Raw genomic sequence first — 20,069 nt, forward strand, 5'->3', positions numbered from 1 at the left:
TGCAGTAATTATGATATTGAGTAATTTTATTTTTTCTTTATAACTTTTTAACCATTTCCAAAATTTAGACAATGATCATATTTTACACTTTTAATAGGGAAGATATATTTTTAAAAGCCTTATACTCACAAAGCAGATTATTTCAGGACCACATCTTACTTATCTTTGAATCTCTAATATGAACTCACTCAGTTCCTATCGGAGAGTAGGAACAGAAAATTAAAAAGGAAGAGAAACTTACTTACTTTTGAGATTTGCTTAAGTAAGGTTTGCTATGAACTTATTGTCCCCATAAAAATTTGGAGTGATAAAACTAATCTCATGTGACTTCAGTTCAGTTCAGTTCAGTTCAGTCGCTCAGTCATGTCTGACTCTTTGCGATCCCATGAATCACAACACCCCAGGCCTCCCTGTCCATCACCAACTCCCGGAGTTCATTCAAACTCATGTCCATCAAGTCAATGATGCCATCCAGCCATATCATCCTCTGTCATCCCCTTCTCCACCTGCCCCCAATCCCTCCCAGCATCACGGTCTTTTCCAATGAGTCAAGTCTTCACATGAGGTGGCCAAAGTACTGGAGTTTCAACTTCAGCATCAGTCCTTCCAATAAACACTCAGGACTGATCTCCTTTAGGATGGACTGGTTGGATCTCCTTGCAGTCCAAGGGACTCTCAAGACTCCTCTCCAACACCACAGTTCAAAAGCATCAGTTCAGAGTGAAGTAAGCCAGAAAGAAAAACACCAATACAGTATACTAACACATATATATGGAATTTAGGAAGATGGCAATGACGACCCTGTATGCAAGACAGGGAAAGAGACACAGATGTGTATAACGGACTTTTGGACTCAGAGGGAGAGGGAGAGGGTGGGATGATTTGGGAGAATGACATTCTAACATGTATACTATCATGTAAGAATTAAATCGCCAGTCTATGTCTGACGCAGGATGCAGCATGCTTGGGGCTGGTGCATGGGGATGACCCAGAGAGATGTTATGGGGAGGGAGGTGGGAGGAGGGTTCATGTTTGGGAATGCATGTAAGAATTAAAGATTGTAAAATTTTAAAAATAAAAAACTAAAAAAAAACACTAGCTATTAGGGAAATACAAATATAAAGCATTATTATAAATCAAAAACAAACAAACAAAAGCATCAGTTCTTCGGCACTCAGCTTTCTTCACAGTCCAACTCTCACATCCATACATAACCACTCAAAAAACCATAGCCTTGACTAGATGGACTTTTGTTGGCAAAGTAATATCTCTGCTTTTCAATATGCTATCTAGGTTGGTCATAACTTTTCTTCCAAGGAGTAAGCATCTTTTAATTTCATGGCTGAGATAACCATCTGCAGTGATTTTGGAGCCCAAAAAATGTAAAATCTGACACTGTTTTCACTGTTTCCCCATCTATTTCCCATGAAGTGATGGGACCAGATGCCATGATCTTAGCTTTGAGCTTTAAGCCAACTTTTCCACTCTGCTCTTTCACTTTCATCAAGAGGCTTTTTAATTCCTCTTCACTTTCTGTCATAAGGGTGGTGTCATCTGCATATCTGCGGTTATTGATATTTCTCCCAGCAATCTCGATTCCAGCTTGTGCTTCTTCCAGTCCAGCATTTCTCACGATGTACTCTACGTATAAGTTAAATAAGCTAGGTGACAATATACAGCCTTGACGTACTCCTGTTGCCTGTTATTAAACTGCATTGGATGCTAAGACAAGAAATTAATAAAAGGATGATTTCATGTTGAAGGATTGGTTGGCTGGAGACAAAAAAAGCACTGAATCTTTGTTCCAGATTGCAGGATGAATCTGTTAAGGGCAGTCATGTTGTGTGAGATAAGATTAATTGGTTTAATTGACAAGAATATTTGTCTGGTCATTAATGATGGTGTTGTCTTCAAAGGAGATGACTGTCAAATTAGAGAATCATGACAGGAAAGTAGAGCCCACTTTTAAAAATGTAATCTAGTTGCTTTTATTGCTTACAGGAGAAGGCATGATTGATCATTTGGACTGAATTTAAAATCACATATACCATGATTTCATTGACAGCCATTTCACACTTCTAAAGCCCCATGGCATTTGTGCACTTTGATTCCATTTCAGATTCTAAAAAAGGCATATCCTCTTTATTATTTTAATTTCAAAATCTGTTAGACAAGTACTATACTAAATTATCCTCAGTGTAAAATGTTCAGAAGTCTATAGAGTGATGTATGAAAGTCTTTCCTTTACTGCTTTCTTTACCTGACCCTCTTTCCTAAATACCTCTTTCTCCTAATAGGTAGCCATTGTTAGGTTTCGTGTGTGTCCTTCCAAATGATCCTCTCTATATGTACATAAACATATATGAGCAAATCAAACATCTGTCTATGCAATCACCCACCTACCTACCCTCTGTTTTTGTCTCTCTCTCTGTCACACACACATGCACACACACATATGAATGCATACAAATATCTGTATGTATATCTCCTCCACAAATGGGAGAATTTTGTGTGTGGTGTTCTGCAACTTAGTCTTTCATTTAATGTTTTGAGTTTTTTTTTCCCCCCATATTAATAGAAACAAACAGATCTACCTTACTTCTTTTAAACTACTGCCACATATCTAGGCACCCTTTGGCCCAGCCAAGTTGACACATAAAATTAACTGTCATATCTGTTTATTCCTATGTGACTTGATTTTGTTGGTCTAATATTATATATTTGCAATGCATCAAGATTAACACATGTAGAGGCAGTTTATGTTCACTATTCAATTTTTTGAATATTCCACAATTTATAACTTTCACTGTTGATGAACATTTAGGTTATCTCATTTATTTATTATATGAGCAAAGCTATAGACACTTCTCTACATGTGTCTTGATGTATATGTAAAATAGTTTTTAATGTATACCTCAGAGAAGAAATGCTGCATTATAAGGTATATATATATATCTAACTTACTAGGTAGTGCCAAACTGTATTTTTTAAAATAAGTGTTGCTATCTTGTAAGTTACAGCCTTCCAATTACTCTTCTAGACTGTCTTGAATCCTCCTTATTCTTTGCTCTTCCATGTATTTTCTGGATATAGCACATTAGGTGCCAAAAAATCTCTCATTCTTCTCCTTTACAGCTTCTGCATAAGAAGTCCTTTCTTATATTAAGATTATAAATATATGTTCATTCAATCTTAATACTGATTTTTATAAAATACTTTTTAAAAGTTCATTTTTGGCTGTGTTTGGTCTTCGTTGCTGTACATGGGCTTTCTCTAGTTGTGGCAAGCAGAGGTTACATTGTAGTTGTGGTGCACAAGTTTCTCATTGTTGTGGCTTCTCTTGTTGCAGAGCATGGGCTCTAGAGCCTACAAGCTACAGTAGTTCTAACGTGTGGACTCAGTAGTTGTGGTGCATGGGCTTAGTTGCCCCAGGGCATGTAAAATATTCCTGGACAAGGGATCAAACCCATGTCCCCTGCATTGGCAGGCAGATTACTGGACCACCAGGGAAGTTCTCTTCTAATATATATATTTTTTAATTTTTATGTTTAAGCCTTTAACCCCATCAGGAAATTTTTTTGTGCTTGGTTTAATTTCAGGGTTGATTTAAAAAAATAGTTGTGCAAATGTTCCCAAACAACTTATCAAATTTACCATAATTTCCATGCTTATGTGAATAACCACTGTTATCACACACTGAATTCCTTTATAAAAATGGATTTATTTTCTATTGAACTATTTTTGTCTATTTTGTGCCAGTAGCATACTACTTAATTACTAATACTTTTATATATTTTGATCTTTGGAAGGTTTTTGTTAGTTTCTTCAGGCTTCTGTAATGTATTCCCGCACACTGGTTGGCTTCTAAATAGAAATTTATTCTCTCAGTTCTGGGAGGCAGAAGTCCAAAATCAAGGTGTTGACAGAATCACAAACCGCCAGTGGCTTTATGGGATTTTTTGTTCCTTAAATTTTCCATCTGCATCACTCCAATCTCTATTTCCATCTTCCCATTGCCTTTTCCTCTTTTATCTCTGAAATTTCTCCCTTCACTTTTATAAGGACACTTGTCTTTGGATTTAGGGCCTACCCAGTTAATTCAGAATAATCTCATCTCACAATCCTAATTTAATTATATCTGCAAAGTTCCCTCACACCCCTTCTTTCCAAGTAAGGTAATATTCACAGTTCCGGGCATTAGGCTGTGTACATATCTTTTGGGAATCTATCATTTACCTCACTACAAAGGATAAAGTACCCTCTTTCTTTTTTTTTTTTAATTGTGTGTATTTTTTGTTGTTGTTTATTTTCTCCCCTATGTAAATTTTAGAATAAATCTGTGAAGATAAAAAGATTCACATTGGTATTTGGTTGTAATAGGATTTAATTTATAGAATAATTTATAGAATAACTTTGGTTTACTGCTAAATCTTCCCATTCAGGAATGTGCCATGTACCTCCATTTCTTTAGAGTTATTTTTCACTTGTTAGAAAAGTTATATTGCTTTCTTCTTAAACATCTTGCATATTTACTTTTTTTTAAATTTTTCAAAAATTTATTTATTTTAATTGGAGGTGAATTACTTTACAATATTGTATTGGTTTTGCCATACATCAACATGAATCCGCCACAGGTACACACATGTTCCCCATCCTGAACCCCCCTCCCTCCTCCCTCCCTGTACCATTCCTCTGTTTATAATAGCCAGGACATGGAAGCAACCTAGATGTCCATCAGCAGATGAATGGATAAGAAAGCTGTGGTACATATACACAATGAAATATTATTGAGACATTAAAAAGAATACATTTGAATCAGTTCTAATCAGGTGGATGAAACTGGAGCCGATTATACAGAGTGAAGTAAGCCAGAAAGAAAAACACCAATACAGTATACTAACACATATATATGGAATTTAGAAAGATGGTAATGATAACCCTGTATGCGAGACAGCAAAAGAGACACAGATGTATAGAACAGTCTTTTGGACTCTGTGAGAGAGGGCGAAGGTGGGATGATTTGGGAGAATGGCATTGAAACATGTATAATATCATATATGAAATGAATCAACAGTCCAGGTTCGATGCATGATACTGGATGCTTGGGGCTGGTGCACTGAGACACATTTACTTTTTTTTTTTTTAATTTTTATTTTTACTTTATTTTACAATACTGTATTGGTTTTGCCATACATCGACATGAATCTACCACGGGTGTACATGCGTTCCCAAACATGAATCCCCTTCCCACCTCCCTCAACATAACATCTCTCTGGGTCATCCCCGTGCACCAGCCCCAAGCATGCTGTATCCTGCATCGGACATAGACTGGCGATTCGATTCTTACATGCTAGTATACATGTTTCAATGCCATTCTCCCAAATCATCCCACCCTCTCCCTCTCCCTCTGAGTCCAAAAGTCCGCTATACACATCTGTGTCTTTTTTGCTGTCTTGCATACAGGGTCACATTTACTTTTTAAATTGAATACTTATTCATAAGATTATTTTAATAGTTATATTTATGTTTGTTGGTATTGAATATAAGATCTGCTTTCATGATATTATCAACTTGGTTATTTTTGGCATGAAGGAAAGGTATTGACTTCTTTTATTTTTAACTTTTATATGGTTTCAGTTTCCATTCAGCTTTTCAGCTGATTTTCATGGATTTTCTAAAATAAAGTAAAAATAAAAATTAAAAAAAAAAGAAACCAAAAAAAAAAATCTGCAAATATTCACAGTTTTGTGTCCTACTTTCCAGTGTTTATCTATTATTGCTTCCTTTATTTTTTCTTTTCAATTTCATTAGCTATGATCTCCTTTACAATGTTAAATATACTGAGCATGAGAAACATCATTATGCTGTTTGTATTGGGAATATTTTAATAATTGTTTTTAGAAAGTACATTTATTTTTCACTCACATTTTGTTGGTTCTTTGCTTTATTTCTTTCTTTCTTTCTTTCTTTCTTTCTTTAAAATCAGGAATTAGTACTGGATTTCATTAAATGAGGTCTTCCCTTTTGGCTTAGCTGTAAACAATCTGCCTGCAGTGCAGGAAATGTGAGTTCAGTCCCTGCGTTGATAAGATCCCATGGATGAGGGAATAACAACCCACTGCAGTATTCTTGCCTGAAGAATCTCATTGACAGAGGAGCCTGGCAGCTACAGTCCAAAAGGTTGCAAAAGAGTCGGACATAACTGAGCATGCACACTATGTCTTTTAAATGTGGTACCAATTGAGATGTTCACATGATTGTTTTCTTTTAATCTTCAAATTAATTTTGTTAATGTTGAACCACACTAAACATTCTATGATAAACTTATTTAATCATATTATTCATTATATGTTTAAAATTTTGTCATCTGTGTTTCTAAATGAGGTTCAACTATTATTTTCTTTACTTCCACCGACTTCCCTTATGTTCCTTTTGTGTTCTGCTGTTGAATTTTGCCTTTAGTGTGTGCTAGCCTCATAAAGTGAGTTCGGTAGCTTCTCATCTTTTCCTGTGTTTTACAATAAAGGTGTCTGACCCTGGTGGCTCAATGTGAGCTTTGACAGACAGTTCATACTTTGACCACTTCTGCTATAGTTATTACAATGTCCAGATAACCTACCTATTCCTGAATGACTTAAATGTCCATATAAAACAATTGATTTAATCTAAAATTTTAAATTAATTGATATAAAATTATGCATATATTTTTACTTTTTAAACTTATCCTTATTTGCCATTATTAATTGTCTCTGATTTTCCTAGGGTAGCCATCTGTACTTTGTGTGCTCTCACTACCTTGGGAATTTCTCTTAAACCTTCAAAATTTTCTTTCCTGATTATTTTAAGCTGTTGATATTTTTCTTCTCCTGTTTCTCTGTCAAAATGCCATGCCATAAACTCTTAATTTTCTAAAAAGTTCTGTTTCTAGCATTTTATAGTCCCCTCTCTTGTTTTCCAGTGCTCTCAGAGATTTATTCTTTTTAAAAATTTTTTCTGGTACTTCAAAAGACTTGGAACAATAAAAGAGATGAACTTGCATTTTGAATTTTACATATAAATATCCAACCCCATCTGCTAAATGTTCCAATACCTAATTTCATTTTCTTTGGATTATGTGATAAACCACAAAGCTGAATTTCTTTAGTATCCCACATAACTAACTTTACTATAGTTCCTTTAAAAATAGTATACAATCATACTCTTCTATGTAGAGAAGCTCAAGCGTTAGGTAAGTATAAAGAACAGGTTGTTGTAACTTTTATTTGAATGTGAGTGATAACTAGTAGGGTTAAGGTGCTAAGTGACTGACATGTTAATACTTGGATAGTTTATATTAAAAAAAAGGTTTGGTTTTTAGACTAATACCAGTTGCTCTTGATTCTGGCTCTCAGATTTCAAGCAAGACACGTTTCTTCTTATGGCTTCTAGCAGTCTTGTAATGCTACGTGTGCCAAGTCCCATCACACCACACTAGAATAATAATAATAAAATAGTATGTACACCCACAGCATTTTATGTTCCCTCAGCATAGGGTCATCTTTTTGGCTTGAAGGCTCCAGCAGAGGGACTTTCAGTCAATAAATATTTGTTGCACTTAAATCTGCTCTTGGATTTTTGTAACTCAGATGCCAGCTGGGATCACTCTGGCAATTAAACCTAGGTAAAGTAAAAGTGAAGTCGCTCAGTCGTGTCCGACTCTTTGCGACCCCATGGACTGTAGCCTACCAGGCTCCTCCCTCCATGGGATTCTCCATGCAAGAGTACTGGAGTGGGTTGCCATTTCCTTCTCCAGGAAATCTAGGTAAGATCATCTCAAATATCCTTTGCTCATCTTGTGGAAAGTCTAATGCTCTTGCAAAGATTTCTGTAAATTCCTGGTGGCTTATATTTCTCCCAGTCAACTCTGACTGTGATTCTGCTGAATTCTAACTTCTGCTGAATTATCACTCTACATTTTATGTCTTACTTTAATTGTATATGGTATTGGCTCCCCAAATGACACTCATGTGAAATGACTCTGTGTTGTGGCCTTTTATTAAAGACTCAGGGCTATTAATGAGAGGAGTTATAACAAACTAAATATATAATTTAAAATAGAATATTTTATTTCCATATGTTTTGAAAAGCCCCTTGGCCATTTTTGCCAGTTCAGGTATTGACCTTTAATCATACTGTCTAACCCTCTGTCTTTTTCTAGCTCCTTCACTATTCCTAACTCCTCTGCTCTCTCTACCGGACCTCCAATTCTATTCATGTATTATAAAAAATAGTTTGAAAACCTCATTATTGAGTCCTTCCAACAGGTGTCCAGAGCTTTGTGATATAGAGACTTGAGTGTATCACTTTTTTCAGAGGTGATCAGGTTCTGGAGAATTATTGCTAACCAAACTCCCATGAATCTGACATATCCAAAATGTTTCTAATAAGCAATATACTTTCTCAGTAATCTGAGAACATGCTCTGAATCCCAGGTAAGTTTCATTGGCTCCAAAAGTTAACTCAAACTTTCCTCCTCATCAGTGGAGTTCACAGGTAACTTTCTCTCTGGAGACTTAATTAGAATGTTTTCTTAAACTCATATCGCATCTACAGGTTAACCTCCATCTCCAGTAACATATGTAATTAGACAAAAAGATAATTTTCCTTCAGAATAGTCTCCATAGTACATTTATCACATTTATATTGTGTGTCACAGAGAAAGGCCCATTTATCTTTACCCTAGATTTTGGAGTCCATTATTTCTTTGTGGGGGGCCCAAATCATCCTATTTATCTATGTCAGTGACCCTAAGCTACTAATATTGAGATATTGGACTTGAATATCCAAGTTCAAAAATTGAGTTCATGATCTTTGTATTTAGTATCAGCTATACTATAGAAGTTAAAAGACAAGAGGAAACAATCGGATATGCTATTCATGTGATTGAGTCCGTCAAATATATATGAAGTGTTTGGTATCTGACAAGTACTGAGAAGAATTAGTAAAACAAAATTCCTGTCTTTAAGAAAGCTATAGCTTGTAGGCGACAGAGGCATTCCATGAAGGAGCTTCTAACAAACAGTGCCTATTCTTTGGATAGCAGCCTCCATTCCCCTTTTCTTTTCAATTACAAGCATTTATTTATATAAGATAACTCTAATAGAGCTATTTCTTAACATTTTGGTCTAAAGATAACTCTAATAGAGCTATTTCTTAACATTTTGGTCTAAAACCATTGTAGCCATCTTCCCATTTCTTGAATGCATGAACTGGTGCTCTTGCCCTTGAGCCTTTGTTCTGATCATTCCCTCTGCCTGGAACATCACACCCCCAGATAGCTCCATGCTTGTCCCTTCACTTTATTTAGGTCTCTACTCAAATGTCATCTCAACATGCAATATTTATCTGACCATCCTAGGTGTTGTTCTCTAATTTAGTCTGCTTTATTTTTCATCTTGACACATCATCATGTATTCTTTACCCTAACTTGAATATAAGCTCCTTAAAAAGGACTTTTATTAATACAAATTTTTCAGTGTTAAATATCCACCACCTAGAATATCTGGTATAATAGGCACCCAATATTTACTAATGATGAATTATTAATACATAATTTCTTGGATTTGTCTAGGGAATAAAAAAATTCATTTTGTAATGTTTTCTGATATGTGATAGAAAAGTGATTTTAAAATAAATGTTTTTTAGGTCAGTCCATTATGAAAGATTTATTATATAAAATACATAAAAATAATTTTTAGTCATACTAAGTATATAATACTTGTTTCTCAATATTTAATAAGCCAAGCATATTCTCTAATTTAATTATATAAGAGGGCTTCCCTGACAGCTCAGTTGATAAAGAATCCGCCTGCAAATCCTCCTAAAAATGCAGGAGACCCTGGTTTGATACCTGGGGTGGGAATATCTGCTGGAGAAGGGATAGGCTGCCTGCTCCAATATTCTTGGGCTTCCCTTGTGGCTCAACAGGTAAAGATCCACCTGTAATGCAAGAGACCTGGGTTTGATTCCTGGGTTGGGAGGATCCCCTGGAGAAGGGAAAGAGAAATCATGATATGTGAACTGATTTTTAGGTTATGTATGGAATTCTTATATATCGCTCTAACATATTTAGCACATTTATTTTTATAATTTTCCTTTCATAAATCAAAATAATGAAATAATAGTAACACTAGATAACAATAATGTGTAGCTTATTATTCCCATGCACTGTTCCAAGCATTTTGCATATAACTCATATAATCCTCACAACAACCCCATGAAATATATGCTATTAATATTCCCATCTTTGAAAGGAGAAAGTTAAGGTGCAGGTATATTGTGTGTACCCAAATTCCCACAAGTTCAAAATCAGAATTTAGGCTGATGTTTTATGCAGTAAGTTGTTTACAAATAATGAATTGCATGTGTGAGTTTTTTATTGAAGTATAGTTGATTTATATTATTAATCAATAATTTTATATATTATACTCCATATAGTTATTATAAAATTTTGGCTACATTCCCTGTGCTACACATTATATCCTTGTATCTTATTTCTTTCTTTCTACTAGTTTGTACCTTTTATGCTTTTTTTCGCTATTTTGTTCCTCCTTCAGCCCCTCTCCCTACTGATAACCACTAGTTTATTCTCATATCTGTGTGTCTGTTTCTGTTTTGTTATATTCACTTATTTGTTTTATTTTTTTAGGTTCCACATATAAGTGAAAACACAGTGTTTGTCTTTTCTGTCTGCTTTAGTTAACTAAGCATAATACCCTCCAGGCGCATCCATGTTGCTGCAAATGGAAAAATTGCATTGTTTTATATGGCTGAGTAATATTACATTGTGTGTGTGTATATATACACACACAAAGACCCTGATGTTGGGAAAGATTGAAGGCAGGAGGAGAAGGTGATAACAGAGAATGAGATGGTTGGATGGTATCACCGATTCAATGGATATGAGTTTGAGCAAACTCCAGAGATAGTGAAGGACAGGGAACCTGGCATGCTGCAGTCCATGGGGTCACAGAGTCAGACATGACTGAGCGAATGAACAACAACAAATATATATAAATATATATACATACATATATATATACATATATATATAACAAGTTATATATGACAAATACACACACACACACACACACACATACACACACACACACCCCACATCTTCTTTATCCAATTATCTGTTGATGGACACTTAGATTGCTTCCATGTCTTGGCTACTGTACTCAGTGGTGCTTTGAACATTGGGATGCATGTATCTTTTTGAATTAGAGTTTCCATCTTTTCTGGATATATGCCCACAAGTAGGATTGCTAGATCATGTGGTAACTCTATTTTTCATTTTTAAAGGAACCTCCATACTGTTCTCTATAGTGATTGCACCAATTTACATTCCCACTGACAATGTGGTAGGGTTCCCTTTTCTCCACACCCTCTCCAGAATTTATTATATGTAGAGTTTTTGATGATGGCCATTCTGACTGGTGTGAGGTGATATCTCAGTGTAAATTTGATTTGCATTTCTTGAATAGTTAGTGACATTGAGCATCTTTTCGTGAGCCTGTTGGCCATCTGTATGTTTTATTTGAAGGAATTTCTATTTAGATCTTCTATCCATGGGTTATCTGTTTCCTAATAAGTTTTGAAAGTCTTTTATATAATATATTCTCAATACCATTCATTGATCAAATATATATTCTTCAAATATATTCTAATCTGTGTGTTACTATCTCATTAAAAGAAGAGAAAAGTTTTGTGTCATATCTAAGAAATGTTTGCCTACCTCAAGTTTATAAGGATTTTCTCCTTTGTTTTCTCTGAAAAGTTTTATAGTTTTAGATTTCACATCCATGTCTTTTACCCATTTAATCTTAAATTTTGTATATGGTGTTATGTATGGGTCAGTTCATATCTTGGATCAGTTCGCTTCAGTCACTTAGTTATGTCCGACTCTTTGTGACTCCCATGGACTGCAACACACCAGGCTTCCCTGTCCATCACCAACTCCAAAAGCTTGCTCAAACTCATGTCCATTGAGTCGGTGATGCCATCCAACCATCTTATCCTCTGTTGTCCCCTTCTCCTCCCATCTTCAATCTTTCCCAGCATCAGGGTCCTTTCCAGTGAGTCAGTTCTTTGCAACAGGTGGCCAAAGTATTGGAGTTTTAATTTCAGCATCAGTCCTTCCAATGAATATTCAAGACTGATTTCCTTTAGGACTGACTGGGTTGATCTCCTTACAGTCCAAGGGGCTATCAAGAGTCTTCTACAACACCTCAGTTCAAAAACATTAATGTTTTTGGTGCTCAGCTTTCTTTCACGTTTTGGAATATGACTGTCCAATTGTTGCACATTGGTCAAAAGTCAGTTGGACATAATGTGTGTGGGTCTAAATTTGGAATGTCTGTTCTGGTCCATCAGTTTATATATCATTTCACCAATAACACACTGTTGGTTGAAAAAAAGTTTGCACAACCCAAAAGTTGATAATTAAGCTTTATCCATAGACATACTGAAGACTTAAACCCAGGAGACAGGCTCTCAGATGGCTCTGAGGGATTGTTCTGAAGAGGTAAAGGAGGAGCCAGGATATACGTGAATTTTGCAACAAACCACCTCCCCCCAAACAAGTAGTAGGATCATCAAAAGATTACTGTTAATTGAAAAACAGATTTCAAAAGTTAATACGTTTAGTGTTTTTCTGTGTATGGGATGATGCAAGAATTTCAGTTCAGTCCAGTTCAGTTCAGTTGCTCAGTCGTGTCCAACTCTTTGCAACCCCATGAACTGCAGCACATCAGGCCTCCATGTCCATCACCAACTGCTGGAGTCCACCCAAACCCATGTCCATTGAGTCTATGATTCCATCCAACCATCTCATCCTATGTTGTCCCCTTCTCCTCCTGCCCTCAATCTTTCCAAGCATCAGGGTCTTTTCCAATGAGTCAGCTCTTCACATCAGGTGGCCAGAGTATTGGAGTTTCAGCTTCAACATCAGTCCTTCCAGTGAACATTCAGGACTGATCTCCTTTAGGATGGATTGGTTGGATCCCTTTGCAGTCCAAGGGACTCTCAAGAGTCTCTCCAACACCACAGTTCAAAAGCATCTATTCTTCAGTGTTCAGCTTTCTTTATAGTTTAACTCTCACATCCACACACGAATGTGTGCTCATTGAAATCATTCCTTTGATATATGAACCTCAGCTATCTAGGGCCAGTATTGTTTTTCTCCATCCTGAATTTCCTCAGAGTACACAATCAGGGATGGCTACACTGGTTGATAATCTGATGGTTGCAACTGATATGGCAGGCAACATTCTGTTTTGCCAAAGGTTTTCTCTTTCATCTCAGGTTCAAAGGATTTGTTAACAAGATAGTCAGTTCAGTCAGTTCAGTTGCTCAGTCGTGTCCGACTCTCTGCGACCCCATGAATCGCAGCACCCCAGGCCTCTCTGTTCATCACCATCTCCCGGAGTTCACTCAGACTCATGTCCATCGAGTCCGTGATACCATCCAGCCATCTCATCCTCTGTCGTCCCCTTCTCCTCCTGCCCCCAATCCCTCCCAGCATCAGAGTCTTTTCCAATGAGTCAACTCTTCTCATGAGGTGGCCAAAGTACTGGAGTTTCAGCTTTAGCATCATTCCTTCCAAAGAGATCCCAGGGTTGATCTCCTTCAGAATGGACTGGTTGTATCTCCATACACAAACACATAATACAAATATTTATTAGAGAATTATCTAGCTTACTTTCAATATACTAACTTTAAAAGAAAAGAGAAATAGAGCAGAGGATATATGACCAAATTGGATTTTGACCAATATACAGAGTTAATCAGTGCTGGGAAGTCCCATGTCACAGCGCATCTGGAGGCCCAATTGAGAAAAGGTCCCAGGCATCAAGTCCACTCAGTGGGTGAGACTTCAAAGATTGTAGTTGAGGGTTCCCACTTAAAATCCCAGGACAGATATCATCATCAATCTGTGACCAAATTGCAAGCCTGATTTCATGTTAATGCTTTTTGTTTTGTCTTGTAAAACTTGGAATGTTGTTAAGTCTGGGGCTTTGTTGGCCAGCCCCCCTCCAGGGGCTCAACAATTTCAAAATTCTTCCCCCATCTTACTTATGGTGCTGTAAGTCTCGCACTCACAACAGGCAGTCACTCCCAGTCACTCCCAGTTAGGGCAGTGTCCAGGCAGGTTAGAAGCAAGATCAGAGACCTGCTCTGCTCTTTTGCCTCTGAAGCCTGAACAAGACTACTTCTATTTTATTTCTCCAACACATTCTTTGTCCACAACACGGTCTTTTATTTTGGTCACGCCAAGAAGCAGTGAGAGTGCCATGTCCTAACCACTGGACTATCAGGGAATTCCCCACAACACTGTCTTGATTACTCTAGCTTTGTAGTAAGTCTTGAAATGGGATAATGTAAATTTATAAATTTTGTACATTTTTAAATTGTTTTCCCTCTGGTAGTTGCTTTGCTTTTCACTATCAATTTTAGCATATGTTTCTATGAAAATTTTCCCTGTAATTTTTATTGAAATTCTGTTCAATTCATAGATCACTTTTATGTCTTACCATTATAGAATGGTACAATCCATGAACACAGTACACAAATATACCTTAGAGATATTGTGGTTTTGGTTCCTGACCAGTCTAATAAAGTAAATATCATGATATGCTAAGTCATGTGATTTTTACTTGGTTTATTAGTGTATATAAAAGTTCTTTATACCATATTATAGTCTATTTAAAGTGTGAAATAGTACAATTATGTCTTTAAAAATATACATACATTAGTTTAAAATACCTTATTGATAAAAAATGCTAACCACTTTTAATTAGTCATAATCTTTTTACAATAGTAGGGTCAGGTCAGTGTATTTCTCTTCTTCAGTTCTTGTCTCATTGCAACAAAAATTTGCAGCAACAGACCAAAGGGTTTAAAACAACAGAAAGATTACAGCTCAGTTCAACTCAGGCAGACAGATTTTCTATTATAGAGACACTCCGAAGGCATGGGAGCAGGCCAACCCCAAAGGAATATGATCCACATTCCCTCTTGGCTTCCCCCTTTTTATACTTCCTGTCTCCTTTTGTTTGTGCCCTGTACAAAATAGGGCTTGTACCCACCACTAATCAATGAAAGCGAATGCAAATGGGCATACGCTCAAGGCTGATTGACAATCACAAGTTATATAACAGCACGCTCTGTTGTATATGTCTTCCATTAATTCAATCTGTTATAATCAGATCCATATATGCGTAGAATGTTTATTAACACTTAATAGAATCCTGGCTGCCTAAAATTACTTGAGGATGCACCTCTGGTTAGTTTTTATCCACTGTATGACTAGGGATCGAAGTTGGAAAAGTCTCTGTGGTTATTTTGTAGCATATCTGTGATCTTTCCTGGGTGTGTCTGGGATGGGGTTTATAGATCAGCTTGCATCCTTTTCAGCTAGGCTACCACTCTTTGATCATGCCTAACTTCCTACCTAGCAGTAACATAAGAAATTACTAACCACAGATGACCATAGGAAATATAATAATAATTAAAAAGCTTAAAATATTACAAGAATTACCAGAATGTGACACAGAAGCAGGAAGTGAACAAGTGCTGTTGGAAAACTGGTGACCCTAGACTTGGTTGACACAGAAATTCAGTTTGTAAAAAATGCATTTTCTGTGAAGTGCAATAAAATGAGATATGCCTGTATCCTTCAAGTCTTTCTGATTTTTCATTAGTGTTTCACTATTTTTGGCATAAAATTCCTACATATATTCTTATATTTATACCAAAGTATTTAATGTTTTTGGTGCTATTGTAAGCCATACTGTTTATTATTTTAATTTCAATTTGTTCACTGCTTGTGTATAGAAATATAAGTGATTTTTAAAATTTTTTATAGAAATATAATTGATTTTTGTTTTTTTTTAATATTTATTTTTAATTGATTGGTTTACAATACTGGTTTAATTTCTGTCATACATGAACATGAATTAACTATAGATATACATACCTCCCCTCACTCTTGATAGATTTTTGTAAAGTGATCTTTTATTCTGAGATCTTTGCTAAATTCACCTGTTTGTTCTAATAGCTTTTTTTGTACATTTTTGATACTTTTTACATAGACAAGTGAGTTTGAATAGAGACAGTTTTATTCTTTCTTTTCTAGTCTATATGAATGTTCTTTCCTTGTTGCATTGGATAGGACTTTTGGCAAAATATTAAGTAGGAGTGTGGATAGAGACATCCTTTCTTTGTTACTGACCTAGAGAAAGCAGTCAATCTTTTACTGTTAAGTATGAAGTTAGTGGTAGGATTTTTGTAGATGTCCTTTATCAGGTTGTTGGGATTCCCTTGTATTGCATGTTTGCTGAGTTAAAAAACTTAATTTTATTTTAAGTTTTTTTTATTGTGAATGGACATAGAATTTAGACAAATGCTTTTTCTGCACCTGTTGAGATGATCACATGCTTATTCTTTAGTCTGTTGATTGAAGAATTACATTCTTTGATTTGGGGATGTAAAACTAGCTTTGAATTTCTTGGATAAATTCCAGTCAGTCATGATATACTATACTTTATATACTTTGCTTTATTCAATTTTTGATATTTTGTTGATAATTTATATATATATATATGTTGATCAGTGCTATTGGTTTTTAGTTGTAAAATAATCTTATATATCCAGTCAATTTTCTAACCTTTTCTCTAATTTCTAGTAGTTGGTAAATTCTTTGATATTATTCATGTGAGAAATAAAATAATCTATAAGTAATGGACATCTTCTTCTTTCCAAATATTCATGTCTCTAATTATTTGTGTTTATTTTTTATTAGACTGTCTAGGACTTACAGTGTGATATTGAATTGATCTGGTTGTATTAGATACCCATGTCTTTTGCCTGATTTTCAAGGAAGTACTTTTAATTTTTCCCATTTAGGATGATGATGTGGTAAATTCTTGGAGATATTCTTAATATGCTTAAGGAAGGTATCTTTTTATTACTAATTTTTCAAGATAACTTTTTTTTGTCATTCGTTAATAGTTTTTAGTTTATCAGGATTACATTTTCTTGTTTTTCGTTCATCAATGGGTATTGATTTATACCAAATGCTTTCCTACAAGTTAAATATTCATACTTTTTTCTTTTTCCTTTAAAGTGGTAAGTGACATGAATATATTTTCTAATATAACCCATTCTCAAATTCTTGGGATAATCCTAGCTTGATCATGGTGTATTTTCTCTTTCACACTGTGTAGGATTTAGTTAACTTTTTGTGTAGGATAATAGCATCTCTGGACTTCCCTGTAGCTCAGATGGTAAAGAATCTGCCTGCAATGCAGAAGACTTGAGTTGAGTCCCTGGGTCAGGAAGATTGCCTGGAGCAGAAAATGGCAACCCATTCCAGCATTCTTGCCTGGAGAATTCCATGGACAGAGGAGCCTGACAGGCTACAGTCTGTGGGGTCGCAAAGAGTCAGATATGACTGAGTGACTAACACTACCATCATAACTATAGCATCTCTAGTAACATATGAAATAACATTTGAAAAGATAGTCATTTCTCTTACTATCCTTGTTTGGATTTCTTATGGCTACTATGGTGTATAATATTTCCTCCTATTCTAGTATTTTGGGAGAATTCTCATAATATTGGAAAATCTGTTCCTTGAAAGTTTGGTAGATTTTTCTTGTAAAACACTTTGGATATGGTGCTTAACTTGTTAAAAGTTTTAAAACTACTGCTTTAATTTCTATCATACTTATTGGACTCTGTACACATTTTATGTTTCTTGAATCAGTTTGGCAATTTATATATTTCCATGAAATTATCCATTTCACCTAACATTTACTACATGTTTGACAACTCTTTTTAATAACTTTCTAATATCTTTTTTCCCTGGAAGAGAGCATGGCAACCCACTTTAGTATTCTTGCCTGGAGAATCCCCATGGACAGAGGAGCCTGGTGGGCTACAGTTCATGGTGTCAAAAATAATTGGACACAACTGAGCAACTAAGCACAGCACATCTTCTTTAACTGAAATCATGTTTTATTTCTTATTTATAGTATTTTATACCTCATGTCTTTTTGAAGGTAGATATTGCCAGAGGTGTTTTTTCAATAATGTTTCTATATTTGAACCCTATTTTTGATGTTCATAGATCACTGTGATTTGCTACATTTAGCACCTACTAAGTCTGGTAATGGCTAAAGGCTATCAAATTTCATCTAGCAATTAAAAAAAAAGGTCTATTTATAGTGGGGTTAAAAGATTGAATGCAAGGACTAAGCTCATGATTTTTAGGTATTTTCCTGAAATCTGATATAAATCCTTCCTTCTTTTTTCTTTTCATCCTATGCAATCAATTGTGAGAAGCAATAAATAGGACATTGTTGTTCAGCTACAATAAACTAAGGAGAATTGTTAATGAAATTAAAGATAAAATTAATAATGATGATTATTAATATATGTTTACTGTAAACTTTTGTGGGCAAATATAATAATAACACTTGAATTTAAATGAACAGTGTATGTGGGAGTCCTTTTCACTTATAGTATTATTAACACAAAATACATATCTTTTTTTTCCTATTTCTTCAGCTTTCTCAGGTGCAAACAAGATAGCTAAGTTATACTACTTTGACAATCAAAGAAGTTGGCAATTATTACTTGCTTTTGAAAAACAAACAGACCGAAAGTTTGTTAACTTGGATTTGACTTTGTGGTGCTTTGAAGTTTTATCAAGGCAACAGCTGTCAGATGTGGACTGTTTGCAATAGAGGTGATAGGTAGATTTAATTAAGAAAGAGGAAGGACCATCTGGAATGTCCTGTTCTAAATTACTCTCTCTTAAATTCAAACCTATGCTACGAGCTATAGTGTTTGCAGCACACACTAAGTTACAAGTATCATGCTAAAAGCTTTTCATATATTTTCTTTGTTCAGTTCAGTTCAGTTGCTCAGTCATGTCCAACTCTTTGCAACCCCATGGACTGCAACCCCATGGACAGGCTTCCCTGTCCATCACCAACTCAAAAAGCTTGCTCAGACTCATGTCCATTGAGGCCATGATGCCATCCGACCATCTTGTCCTCTGTCATCCCCTTTTCCTCCTGCCTTCGATCTTTCCCAGCATCAGGGTCTTTTCCAATGAGTCAGTTCTTTGCACCAGGTGGCCAAAGTATTGGAGTTTCAGCTTCAGCATCAGCCCTTCCAATGAATATTCAGGTCTGACTTCCTTTAGGATTGGCTGGTTTGATCTCCTTGCAGTCCAAGGGACTCTCAACAGTCTTCTCCAACACTACAGTTCAAAAGCATCAATTCTTCGGTGCTCAGCTTTCTTTATGGTCCAAATATCACTTCCATACATGACTACTGGGAAAACCATAGCTTTGACTAGATGGACCTTTGTTGGCAAAGTAATGTCTCTGCTTTATAATATGCTGTCTAGGTTGGTCATAGCTTGTCTTCCAAGGAGCAAGTGTCTTTTAATTTCATGGCTGCAGTCGCCATCTGCAGTGATTTTGAAGCCCAAGAAAATAGTCTCTCACTGTTGCCATTGTGTCCCCATCTATAAAGGTGAGAGTTGGACTGTGAAGAAGGCTGAGCACCAAAGAATTGATGCTTTTGAACTGTGGTGTTGGAGAAGACTCTTGAGAGTCCCTTGGACTGCAAGGAGATCCAACCAGTCCATTCTGAAGGAGATCAACCCTGGGATTTCTTTGGAAAGTATGATGCTAAAGCTGAAACTCCAGTACTTTGGCCACCTCATGCGAAGAGTTGACTCATTGGAAAAGACTCTGATGCTGGGAGGGACTGGGGGCAGCAGGAGAAGGGGACGACCGAGGATGAGATGGCTGGATGGCATCACTGACTCGATGAACACGAATCTGAGTGAACTCCAGGAGTTGGCGATGGACAGGGAGGCCTGGCGTGCTGCGATTCATGGGGTTGCAAAGAGTCAGACACGACTGAGCGACTGAACTGAACTGAACTGATGGGACCAGATGCCATGATCTTAGTTTTTTGAATGTTGCGTTTTAAGTCACGTTTTTCAC

General features: G+C 36.0%; 1 protein-coding gene across 12 annotated transcripts in view; it reads left to right on the top strand.

The window, feature by feature from the left end:
• LOC138930621 (uncharacterized) overlaps positions 1–20,069 on the top strand; it is a 371,542-nt gene that overhangs the window by 48,842 nt on the left and 302,631 nt on the right. The window contains exon 3 of one of the 12 annotated variants that reach the window (XR_011446265.1): positions 1,544–1,665. The exons of the other annotated variants lie outside the window; for them this stretch is intronic. The gene's annotated coding sequence lies outside the window, so the exon portion shown is untranslated. Of the gene's footprint in view, positions 1–1,543; positions 1,666–20,069 lie in introns of those variants that run through there. 12 annotated transcript variants of the gene reach the window in all.

This window comes from Ovis canadensis, chromosome X (genome assembly GCF_042477335.2).
Source record: "Ovis canadensis isolate MfBH-ARS-UI-01 breed Bighorn chromosome X, ARS-UI_OviCan_v2, whole genome shotgun sequence".
In the NCBI taxonomy this organism is placed as follows: domain Eukaryota; kingdom Metazoa; phylum Chordata; class Mammalia; order Artiodactyla; family Bovidae; genus Ovis; species Ovis canadensis.